This window comes from Micropterus salmoides, unplaced genomic scaffold (genome assembly GCF_014851395.1).
Source record: "Micropterus salmoides isolate LMB-PRFRI ecotype aquatic unplaced genomic scaffold, ASM1485139v1 Ms_hic_scaffold_13, whole genome shotgun sequence".
NCBI lineage: Eukaryota > Metazoa > Chordata > Actinopteri > Centrarchiformes > Centrarchidae > Micropterus > Micropterus salmoides.
The window spans coordinates 15,656,872-15,670,330 of record NW_024040374.1 but is presented as its reverse complement, the minus strand read 5'-3'; positions in this window follow the sequence as shown (position 1 = coordinate 15,670,330).

Genomic DNA, 13,459 nt, shown 5'->3' with positions numbered 1-13,459 from the left:
CACATAATTTGTACCAAGCTACCAGTCCAAAAGTACGTCAGCACCCTACTCTCAAACATAATTGAGGTTATTATGATAGCCCCTTAATGTGCATAGAAAAGTTGACGGAACAGACAACAAAAGTCGAGCTGACAAATAAGACTTGAAATCGTTCATTAGCATAGTGTCTAGAAGTTCATTAATAACGGTGTTTTTAATTATTCATGTATTCTTGTTTCACTACAGCAGTTTTTCTCCTGCTGAGCTACATAGCTCAATTGGCTAAACATGTAAAAAAAACGGTAGAGAGTGAGAGAAAGAGGGAAGGAAAAACACTGAGAGGGAGAGATCACAACACACACAAAGACGGGTCATTATTTCAGCACTGCAGGGGAGACAGTTAAACACAACTTTGTTCTGTTCAATTTGACTCTGTGTAACATAACATGCAAACATCTGGGTGTAAACCAGCTTATACCTTATTTCAAGCAATTTTATGCATTTCATAAGTACGACTACCCACAGAGCTGTGTATTCGGCGCACAGCTTGGTGTTCTATGGAAATCCCACTCTCGCTATCAAACAGTGACTGTGGCCAACATTTATGAAGAAAAAGCTTTTCACACCAGCCACATAAGAATCTTCAACATTACAAACTTAGACACGACCTTTTAGTTCTATTTGTACTAGGTCACTTTCAATAAAGTATCTCTGCATTTTAGGTGGATTCACCTTGATTTTTTTTATATTTCGTATCACGTCTTTTGTAATGATTGTAACAATTGTTACACGGAGTGAATGCAAACAATGGATACACTTTTTCAATAAAATTAAGGTTTGGCTTGCTCAGAACAAAATAAAATTTTTATTAAACTAAAAAATGTCTTGCATAACCCAAGGGTCTGAGCAGTGCCTCACTGACGTCATGCTACACTTTAATTCTCCAAATCTCAATTAAACCTCAGCTTCATCAAGGTCAGCATTAGCACAGCAAACAGCAAGAAAGCATCTTCCTTTTCCAGCTTTCTTCTGTCCTCTTACACTTCAGTTGAATACCAGATGAGACCTAATGCAACAGATTTCCTTTTGTTTACTATAAATATTAATATCTCTGGTAAATACAATCCTACGACAACAGTGTGGTCAGACATGACTTCCGTTCTGCAGAAACATGGGGTTTGGTGATTGCCCACCGTGGCATACCTGCACAGATGAAACTCATCCTATATTCTAAATGCTAAGTGGTTTCATCCAGCAGAGAGGAATGGAATAAATATGTGGATGGCTTTCCTCACTCAAATATATTCTCAAAAATGGTTGCTTGCCCCGGTGCCTAGCAACATCGTAGCAGAGCAGATAAAAAGGAGAGAGAGAAAAAAGGCAGACAAAGAGAGAAATCCTTGCTGACAGCTGCTTTCTCCATGCTTCTCCATGTTGTAAAGATGTAACCCTCAGAACTGTATTGAGACAACTGACCCATTGTTCTTGTTGTAATTAAAGAGACCACAGCTGAAGGCACCAACCCACATGGCCAAAGAGGGCTTTCCTCACTTTTCCAGCACACTGTCCAAAGTTAAGCTATCGTGAGCAAGTGGCAAAAGCCTATGGTGCCATTATCCAAATGTCACAAGGTTATCTTACAACTTACACTATAAGGAATAAATACTTTCTTAGTTGACCTTTTTGTTTGTTGTTAATATGGCCATTAGAGTGTGTTTGTCTTTTAATCAAAGCACTTCAAAACATGTGACAAGATTGCATTACTTCACTTGCTTTAATAGTTACCAAAAGTTACAGATTTAAAGCATTTTCTATGTTGTTCTTCTTTTCTGAAGTTCAAATAAGCTCTGGGCTTTCAAAATTTTGATGAACAAAAAGCAGCACTGACATTTTACACGTTTATACTGTCATGAGCACTAATTTTCAATAAAATTTTGGATTGCAATTATTACAGTAAAAGCATTAGCCAGTCTGATAAATTTAACTACTATATCATTGGTTGTGTTATGGTGTTGCACAGATTACAGCATCTGTGATCACATTGCACTCACTTGTCCATGAGCCTTTGACTGAAGCGGCTGTACATCAAGTAATTTCAAAGTAGCATAACAAGTTGAATACAGGCAACCTTGTCATGACATGGAAGCGCATTTATCTATCTCACTATGTGATACATATCTACTTAAGCTTTGAAAACAGAGTCTATGTATATTCCCTCTGCAGTTTGAAAAATGCCCTCATTTGTTAGCCAGATAACGACCAGTCTGACTTCAAAACAGTATTCTAATTAAAGTCCTGGTCCGAGGCAAAGCCACATTCCACAGGCAGCAATCTGATGGAGCGGACGGATTCACATGAAACAGGCAATATTGCAGCAGACTTTGATTACTGAGGTATTCATCGGATGTCAATCATTCAGCATACCTGGTTTCAATTTTAGGCATAGATTTGATATTTGATATTTCTGATGTTTCACAATACCAATTAGCAGCACACGTTATTGCACAGAATCACAAACACAAAATCTGTTCATTTCGATCTTGAAATTAAATATTTATTAAGTATGTTTTTGACATGCACTGAATGACTTGGAAACAGCATAGCTTAATTTTGTTTTATTACCTTAATGGGGTTATGTAGTCCTGCAACTCTACCTAGAAGAGATAAAGTGTAAGACAACCAGAAGATGGGTGTTCACTGATTTTGTATCGGGAAGTGGGTGACCTTTGAGAATCAGTTGAGCTTCAACATAGAAGACATTAAAGCATAGATAATAAACCAGAAAAATGTACCATCCAAAGCCCAAAGTGCATTCGCCAAAGGAGCTTATTTTTTATTTATTTAGTTTTTTGTGTGCCTCTTTTATAGTCATCAAGATGTTTCAAAGAGTATTTTGCACATTTAAATTAAATCTAAAAGATAGTTTGGCCATGTGCCAAAGAACAAGTGCTTAGTTTTCGGTAAGGATTTGGACTGAAACATTTATTGAAACGTAACATTTAGGCTTTAAACAGCTATCTTTTCAAAGAGTAAAACTGCAACATGTGACAGTATTTTGCTAATATGGTGCTTTGGCAACATAAAAAAATGGCCAAAAATGAGGAAACTCAATGGTCATTAGTCTGACTTCTTTGAAATTTGGCACAACTTATCCTTTTGCTTTTCTCAGAGAGGACACAGTCTCCAAACATCATAATGAGCACAATGAGCCACACATCTGAACCAGTTGCATTTTAAATTTCTAAACATTTTCTGTTATTAAAATAAATCATTTTGAGAGTTGTGCAACCTTGGTAGAGGTATGTATTTTGGTGCTTTCTAGTTCTTAGACTTGTGTCATCCTTCAAGGGTAAACCTAGAGCTTTAGTATAGGCAAGGTAGGGCAGCTTAAAACTCATTACTGTTGTCTGTACCGCTTCCTGTATTGCATCTGCAGACACACAGGTAACTTTTTCTTTGTAAACAGTTTACATATTCAAGCCCATCATCCCAAGCTTCACGGCAGGGCAAACAAAACAGCTTCAACAGTGCACGTTAAGATGTTTGCAACATCATTATATACTGTGGTGATTTGAAAATAAAAGTACACAGCAAAACTATAATTTTTACCACCTGTCCCCTCCACTCCTCAGAGTGTGTGCCATCCAATTGAAAGAAAAAATATTTTAAACAACCTACTGTGGGCAATTATTAACCAAAAGTGATGCCTGAATTGCTTTGACCATCACATAAATGCAGAACCTTCAGTTTCCCATCTGCATTCATATGCACACACGAGCAAGCACACACACACACACACACACACACACACAAAGATCCTCTGCTCAGCACAGGTTTCTGCAAATATAGTGTATTTTTAGTGTCCAAAATGTTGAATTTGGTAGTATTTTGAAACCCCAGACTGTAAAAAATGAACATCACTGCTAAAATATGTTTTGTTGATTTTCAATGAATCAAGCAGCTGTGCCTTTGCGGCAAACTCTCCCAGATGCCAGAAACTGTTACAAGGTGGGCAATACCTTCAGTGTTCTGTGATTAGCCCATAATTCCAAGTTTATAACTCACCATAGCAGTTGTACTTGCTGGACAGAAAATTGAAAACTGGCCAAAGCACAACTACAATCGACTACATTCCCATGTCAATTTACCTGTTGTGGAACTTATTATTATTTATGCAAACCTCTCTCCTGAAAATCCAGTGAGTGGGAAGGGTAAGGTCAGGGAAATGTTGGTGGTTTTGGCTAAATATTGAAAAAGTAAATGTCTACGTCAATCCACGACCACGACCTTTCCCTTACCTAAGTGTTTTGAGCTGTGTAAACGTACCCATAAAAACATTTAGTAATGTCGAAAAATACCAATTTATTTACATAAAAGGCAACAGACATGTGGCAACATTAAAAGTACTAAATATCCAAGCATGGCAACCAAGTCAAAGTTCTGGATGGTTGTATAATAAGTATTACTAAAATCTAAGTGTCTTTATCATTATTGATACTTCAAAGTATTGGGTAGTTAGTAGAAAACTATAATGTGAGTGTCATCACTTTATTTTACATTTGCTTCCCCCCTGTGTTACTTATTAATTACTGTGTCACTGATATGGTAATGCTGAGTTAACAAGCCTTATTGCTTTGAGTGATGCCTCTCGACTCTGAGATTTTTACTAAAATGATGTCTCAGTTACTGAAAAATCACTGTGATTGCCAACTCTCTTCAATTCCGAGTTGACTTCCTTCTGTGGTTAGGTTTAGGCATCAAAGCGTATTGGTTGAGGTTAGGAAAGATTGTGGTCAATAAACACTTTGTGCCTTGAGTCTTTTCTTAACATCAACCAAGTACAGTGAGTGCCTAAACATAACAAGCAAAGGTTTAATAATGCTGCAGTCAGTACAAGCGGATATTGTATTGCTAGATTGGATATTTTGGCAGAAAACAAATAAAAGCTCAGTATCAACATCTGTGACCATATTACGTTATTTACAACATTTCCTCTATTTTACAAGAAATGCAACTGGCCAACATTTTGTTTACTTCAAAACACAAATGCTATTGCATATAAATGTAATTTCTATTTCTATGTAAAATAGACATGAACATGCTGTAAACTGATAAGCTAACCATGGATTTATCAAATAATGCACCTTGTTAATAACAGTAACAACCTGGTATTACATTTTTTTTTTTTTATTATGCACCACACAATTAGCTGGTTTAGTTTCCACATGATATATAGACCAATTTCCCATTTGACCAGATCATTACCAGTCACCACTACATTCCATTTGTGTCATTTAACTAATATATGAACAATCATGGAAGCAGTTAATTCAAGGGTAAAATCCTTAACCTTCCACACATTGTCACCTTCTCCTGTGAAGGCAATTGATTGAAATTATGTTTATTGGCAATTGTGCCATCAGACCAGGCAAAAGTGTATGGTAGTATGACAGTGTACGGACAGCCTCTCCAACCACAGTAAAGGTGCCACACAGATGGATATATCTGATTAATAAAATGAATTAAGGGCAGCAGCATTTAACAAATATCTCACTCACTGGGCACTAGTTTAGGATCAATACAGTGGTGCAGTTGACCAATAACTACCCAGTGCAGTGTTTTCTCTGAGTTTCACAAAGATGCAATTGAAGTCTCTTGTTTCCAAAGGACTCCAAATATCATACAGTAATTGATCTGAAATAACATTTTGTAATGTCACTGGAAAGGTTCATAAAAACAGCAGGTAATAGACTATAGTTAAAGCAACCCACACACTTAATTATTTTTAATTAGCCCCACCTTTTTAGTCCATTAGTACTAAGCTGTACCAACTTGCAAACCAACCCATTCACATTACCATCCTCAAACTAAAGGCCATTATGTTTTCGGCTTTTTTTCAATCCAGACATATTAAGGCTTCTATCACCCTTCACGGCATGCTGGATGGGTTGCCAGTTCATAGAGAGACTAATAGAGACACACTTATGAGCAATTTGTAGTCTCCACTTCACCTGACTCTTTGTAATTATGGAAGGAAACAGAGCTCCCACGCAACACACAGAGGTAGAACATTCATTGTGGACACCAATTGGGCCATGAATCAAAGTGCCGTCTTGCTTTAAGGCAACTCTTGCTACCCAAAGCGTGCGCTCAGACCAAATCAGCCTTGCATTAAAACAATTCATGGCCTGCATTGTGTAGCTTCAGGTAGCAGTAGGTAGAGACAATGAAATACAACCCAGGAGGTCCAGTTTGAGTATCAGTATGTGAATCAGAAGGCTTCTTAGATTCTGAAACACTGCACAGCAGTTTATGTGACAAGATCCGGAAAGTTATCACCTTTCATCTATTTTTGCGACAATCACAATTAAACTGTAGAAATTCACACAAAGAAATCCACCAGGAATGTTCCCATGTATGTTACTGGCCAACGCATTACCTGGCCGGATAATGTCGTGTTGCAGTCGAGCCCTCCACGCTGGCACCACGCTGCCTCGCCAGATCTACCTCATTCAAATGAGTGAGGGGGGCTGAGTTTTTTTAATTTAGATAAGTTGGTCTGAATGTAGCCTAAGATCAGCTAATTATAACTTGTGAGAATTAGCAACTTTTTAACCAGTTAACATCAGAGATTATTAATTGATTCTTTACTGTTATTTATGTTGATGTAATATTACACATATTTGTGCCCCTTCCTCTGTATATTCAGCAACCTCATCCAAAAGAAAATGTAAATTTGCAGCAGCACAGCGACTCCAGGTCGGTTTGGTACACATTTACAGTAAGCAGCACCATCCGTTGTCCCAGGCACAGGGCACCTCTGCACCTCTATCCTTACTGGCCTCTTCCTACTCCATGCTCAGTAATTTCTCCACACTGTATTATGGCTCATGTAAGTTGCCCCGAATGTCTGATTCCAGCATTACATTTTTTTCTTCCATATCTACAGGAGCATTGTTTTCTGTCTCTTTGTTCCAGTGGTTGTTCTAGACAGTTGAGGAGCCTCCCCTCTCTCGAAGTACAATCTGTAGTTCGAACAACAGCCCTTGAGCCAGTAAAAGTCCACCAGATGACGCAAAACATTTTTGCCTGTAAATGAGCGGGGAAGTCTAGGTGCAGGCAGCATGGAGGGAAACTGAACATTGTTCATTGGCATTTACTACCTACATTTTAATGATACAAATCTGGTTGGATACAAATCTGGTTGAAAATGGAAAAGTACTATTGCTCTGTGTTGTGGCTCTACATGTGCCGTAAAATCCAAGGATGACATTGATTTCTGTTTTAGTGTAAAGCAATGGAAATGACAGGTAAAAGTGTTACATTTGTCATCTTAAAACCTGTAAACATTCATTGTCAAAAGTGGCATCTGTATGCTGTGTCTTGTCAAAACCAATAATGTGGTGGCTGTTCTGTGTCTGGGGTAAAGAGGTGAGGGCAGTAGAGCTACCAGATTCACCTCAGGGAAAGGCCTGTCATCACCTGCAGAGTTTATGCAGCACTGAGAAGTATTGGTGTTTTAACAGCAATTGCAGTGGGGCATATGCATCTGACAGACAGCAGGCCACAGCAATTCTAAGGAACCAGATAGAGAGGTCTGTGGCGTTCAATGGGATATTTCCCCAAACCCAGGGACATCTTCATGTTGGGAAGGATCTCCTACATGGCATAGGAACTACAGAAGATATTTTTATAACGCAGTGGCAAACAATATGATCAGATTTCTTATTTTCTTACGCTTTCTGCACTACAGTGTTTATTGCATTATTGCTGAGAAAACTTTGAAAGTGATTTACTTTCCTATATGTCTGTGTGAAGTTAAGCAGATTAATTCCTACAACTTTAGGTCCAACCCTTCTTTCGTCTTCAGAAAACCCCCTAGGGAGATGTTTCTCTAATACTGACCTCTCTTGAATATGAAAACTTCTGCATACAGGCCTGATTATGCAAACACTGAATCCTCGAATGGGAGATAACTTGAACCTGCATAATTTCTTGAATGTGTTTTTTTTTTTTGTTTGGATGATGAATAGGGAAACATCTTGTTGCTCATACCTGCCCAACTGTAGCTCATCCTTCTTCCTGTTACCTTGGGCCTAATTTAATAACCTAAAACTCACTCAGCCAACTGTGATCCTACTGTGCACCCTGATGGCAGAAATATGTGTAAACACCTGCACTAATTACCTTCTCAGGCAGATTATTTATGAAATGCATTAAAGCATGTGCAAAACGATTCATTGGTCAGAATTTAGAGCAATTTTTCACTCGACCATCCAAATGTCTTCCAGCCCAAGAGAGGCAGAGCACGTTCCCACTGAAACTTAATGGTATTATCTCTGCGTGACTGTTCATTTGCAGGACTGTTTGTCGAAAGGAGACTAAACAAGATTATCAAATAGACAAAGATGGGTATGGTTGTGTTCTCTAATTCAGGCCACAATGATTGTTTATGTTTGACGTAATCTGCTTAATGTGTTTATTGTCCTGCGGCCGTTCCAGTTTTTCATACATTTTCCAAAATAAAAAGATGACAATACTTATTCCTCAAAATTGTATCTCTTGTGAATAACCTATGCCAAGATATGCCTCATAAATATTTTCCTATTATAAAGTTTGTGAGAGAGTGCATTGACTGCACTGCAGGTGCTGAGTAGAGGACAAAATTAGCGAGGCACTCAGCCTTGAGTGTTCAGGAGGACTAATTGAGCCAAAACTTCCCAGAGATAGACATCTCTGATTACATTACATGAGTGAAATATTCTTGTCTCACAAGTGTGCTGATACTGAAACCAAAATGAACAAGACAAACTTCCATCATGATTAACAGTGGGTAATGATTTCTCATATCTACTAATTATCTATGTTTGGTTATCTTGTACCAGAAGTTACTGGGAGGGGGCCAAATTGATCAAGAAAATTTGTATTCATTTTCCACCATAATGATGAATGAATCTAATTTGAAGAGTCATGTCAAATCCATTGCTATCTCATCAGTGAAAACGACAACACATAATAGATTTTCAGACCTCATCATTCAATTGGTGAATCATTTAATATAGTTGATATACTGGATAATGAATTTCATTGATAGCTTTTACAGATACAGAACAGCACCAAACTCTTGCATCACACCCAATAAAAAATTCAAGAGCTTACTCAAGTGTTTCACTCAAGTTACTGCAGGCTTTGCTGTAGTGCAACATACAATATAGATCACAAAATAAGTCTAATGACATGTGAATTTAGCACAGGGATTTTGCAACAGACCAGTATCAAGAAATTTGTGAAATCAGCACTTAAGAGTCTTTAAATGCAGATAACATGCTTCATGTGCATCCCTACACTTTCTATTGAAAGGCTTATGTGAAGAAGATTTAGCCATATAAGCTAGCAGGGATCTGACAATATAACAGTGAAATGTATTATGAAGCCTGAGATGGTGGTTGGATACATTGCCTTCAATTGAGTTAAACAGGCAGAGGGTGGAAATGTTCTAATAAAAATGTGTCTTATTTTACAAAGGCCAAACCTCAACTCAACCAAAATTTCAGCTGCCTAACCCAAATCCTACTTTTGTTTTATTTCTTTATAATTAAATGTCCAATTAAAGTTCCCACTACTGTAATTTTGTCAAGTGCTATTGTGCTGGAGTGGCATCACTTTCAATGTAATTTCATTTTAGATTACACAACAAACTGTTGTTTCCTATTTTGCAATCATTTAACTTTTGAGACAGTGCTGTCCTGAGAATAATCAATTTCCATGTCTCTTTCAATCAACAGTATCATTTCAAAGAGACAGTCACTCTATCTTTTTTAATCAATTGCATGAGCAATATAAAGTCCGACCTGTTTATGATCGCTTGCCCCAGGGATGCCAACTGTCAAAAACATTCTGTCGCACACCCTTAAAAGACTGGCACCACATAGCACTATGAGTGAGTGAGTGAATTGCCGAGCACACAGAACAAATAAACAGCAGCCAGCAGTTTCAGTTAATGATATGACAGCATGCACCATTCAACCATGCGATCAGAGCCACGTTGACTTATTGTACAAAAAATTACAGCAATATTTTTCACATTTGTAGTAGTACAGTATGCTGGGGTGGATGAAATGCTGTCAAAATCCTGCCCAAAGATCTTGTCACAACAGGTCCACACTGATGCTCTTCAAACACAATTAAACTGCTTTGTTAATGTTGGCCCACTATCTGCTAAGTGTGCACTGCTGTATATAGGAAAAGTAATTTTCAGTCCACTTAAAAATATTTTTTTAAAGTAGTGGACTTAGTATTGGCGGATGGTCAATAACAAAGGGAAAAAATGGGATCTGTGCATCCCTAGAATCAATTTTATACTTAAGACCAGTCCAGCAATATATGCAGCCTTCAACAATTTCCTATCTGAACATTGTGGGATCTGAAAGTCACATTTCCTGCAAAGGGCAGCAGTTATAGAACTGCAAATCATGAAAATGTGCTTGCTTTGACTCTGCATTTATTAGCTGGGTGTAGCCATGCTCTAGCAGGTGACAACTAGTCAGATGTGACAGAGTGCAATATTATCCCTCAGACATAGTCTCCCCAATTTCAGACAGCTACATCATGAGAGGATGATGTGTTTGAATTATTGATACATTCTCAAGGTTGAGTGCATCATGCTTTTTAAGGGGCTCTGAATGTTATGAAAAGGTTTGTAAAGAAAAAGGAGTGCATTCATGTCTGAGAGCCCACAATTAGAGAGATATAAGTACACTAGAGCTATACAATGATAATCCCATCTGAGCACAGGAAGACTATGAGATGCAGCTCTCGATGACCACATAAGGCTTAGGGTTTCTGAAGACAAGACTTGTGACAGATGCTTCTATCTTTCCACTACAGTTGGAACATTTGATCCGTGCGCACTGTGGATCATGGAGAGGGAATTTGTTATAATTAACTATGAGGAGTGAATGCATCCTATGGAGATTATACTAATTACTTGAGCTATCTTAGAGGTTCATTGTAGGATCAGGGCTCTCCGTGTGTATTTCTGTGTCATATGGGTCTCTTGGAGAAACAAGCATACTTTGCTTTGCTTTTATTAAAGTGAGTACTTAGGGACAGGAACTGCTAACCTTCCACAATGGCATATCTAGTTCAACAGAGATAGTTCTTTTAAATGCAGCATCTAAATTTGTGGGGAAAAGTACATTTTTAGTTGTATCTAAACCTACATTAACAAGGTCTCAGGCTAGCCATTACTCAAAACACCAGTTTCTAGTCTTTAAATGTATCATTTTGCATCACTAGAATATATTCTATTTTTTAAAAATCCATGTAATTGCTTCCTCACAAGTTGCCCCACATATTTAGCGCTTTTAACCCAACCATCACTCCATATTCACCTGCCCTGTAGACTCGCCTCCAGGCAAGAAGCCATTTGAAAATTTGTGAACTTATCCTTGAAAGTGACTCTTCATATTGAACTCACAACAACTCAAAGTTGTGAGCATAATGTGTCTGTGTCGTCAGCCATATTAACAAAGTGAACACACCATTAAACAATGTCATTAACCACCGACTCATGCTAATGTCTTCCTTTAACTATCAATGACGCTTAGCTTACTGGTCTGAAAGGGAAATCTGTTTTCTGGATTATTAGTCCAAAATAGAAAGTCACTGAGCACTTTGAATGTTGTTGTGGTGCTTGAGAGGGTGGGACACTGCAGTTAAATTGAATTGAAATAATTCAAATGGCAAGGATGGGCAGTGTAGGACTACTCGTGATTGTTTTTATTGATGTATTTGAATGGTTAGCACAGAGTCAATGAATTGGGTGTTGCTTTTATACTGTGTCCTGTGCAATATCCCATTTAGCATGCCCATCTAAATGCTAATAGGATTAACGCTGTTTTAAAATTGCCCAGTATAACTGATGCAGTAATTCACTGATTGCTAAATAACTGTAACTTTGTGGCAACTTAAATTCGACACGACACCTAAAATTCTCACTATAGCACTTTGTTTGTGCTTAGCTGCTTACAAAATATAAGAAATCACTTCTGCAATCTTGGCCTGGAGCATTTTCCCTCATATTTTTTCCATCTTACAAGTCAATTCCAACCAAAAATGTGTAATTTTCCTCTTCATAGGTCCACTCTTGCCAGGGTGCACATCTCTCAAATACCATCCCATACAGGCCACAAGACAAATATGACCCTAAAAGCATGCAAAGCAGAATTTTTCAACACATCTTTTGCTCTCTCTGTAATGAGACAGTACAACAGCATGATGTCATGCCTTTGGTGTACATTCCTGATGCTACCTTAATGAAGGATAGAAATCACAATGGCTGGACTGATGCTTTAAATCCTTCAATTAGTTTAAGAAATAATAGTCTGTGCCTGTGACTTCCTTTGTGGCATTCTCTTTCCTTGGCTATATTAATCAGCCTCGGCCCATAGGCCCAAACAGATGGCTTTGATAACTTGCTTAAAGCAGTCCAAAACTCTACAGTAAACTAGACATCCATCTCTGGCTCTATTTGTTCCATTGCAAACAGACTCATTATACACTTGGCTTGGGGGAGAGATTCCCTGTCACAGAGCCTAACCCTCTCCTATCGAGGATTTGGATCCTTGTCATCTGTGTTTCTTGAACCAGTCAATTGACACTAATATTAAGTGAGCGTAACTGGTTCCAGCCACCTTGAACAATCTGACATTTCACCAGACATTTTATTTTTGTCCTGCTTTTTCATCTGTTCAGAGTGACATTCAATAAGTAAGTGGGGTTTTTTTTGACAAGGAGGCCATATATCTTATCAAGCCTGAACTCTGACACTGTTCCTTTTTACAAAATAAAGGTATCTAATAAAACACCCTTCCGTTTCCAAAAACACAGTTACCTTTTTGCTAATATATGATATTTGAAAGCAAAAGAAGCAATGCATCTGTAAAATAATGGCAATTGCAAAAAAAACCTCATAATTCATCCCAGCACTATCTAATAAAGCATGATTATTTTGAAGTGAAATACAGGAGACTACATGTTCCCTTAAACACCAGTCTGCTTAAGATAAGATATGGAGAATGAAATACTCACAAGGCATTGTACAAAAACAATTTTCAAATCACAGCCAGTTTTATCCCATGAGGATTATTTGGCATTTATGGTGAAATAATTTTCTTGCACTTAAAATAAGCACTTAAAATAAGGACTAACAGTGAGCTCCAAATTCATTTATAAAGTGATTTTTTTGGCTGTGAATTCTTTCTTTGGATTTCCAATGATGACTTTAGACAGTTTATTTAATGCTATGTTCATCCATTTCAGAAGCACCATACACATCTATAGCACTTTTCATTGTTACATAATTTCAAGGTGACTAACATATTTGAGTAGTAATAAAGTATTTAATATAGCTTCACAAATTACACTTGGAGTGTAATGTAGTATGGAGTGACTTAAGAAAGTATGAAACCCTTAGTCA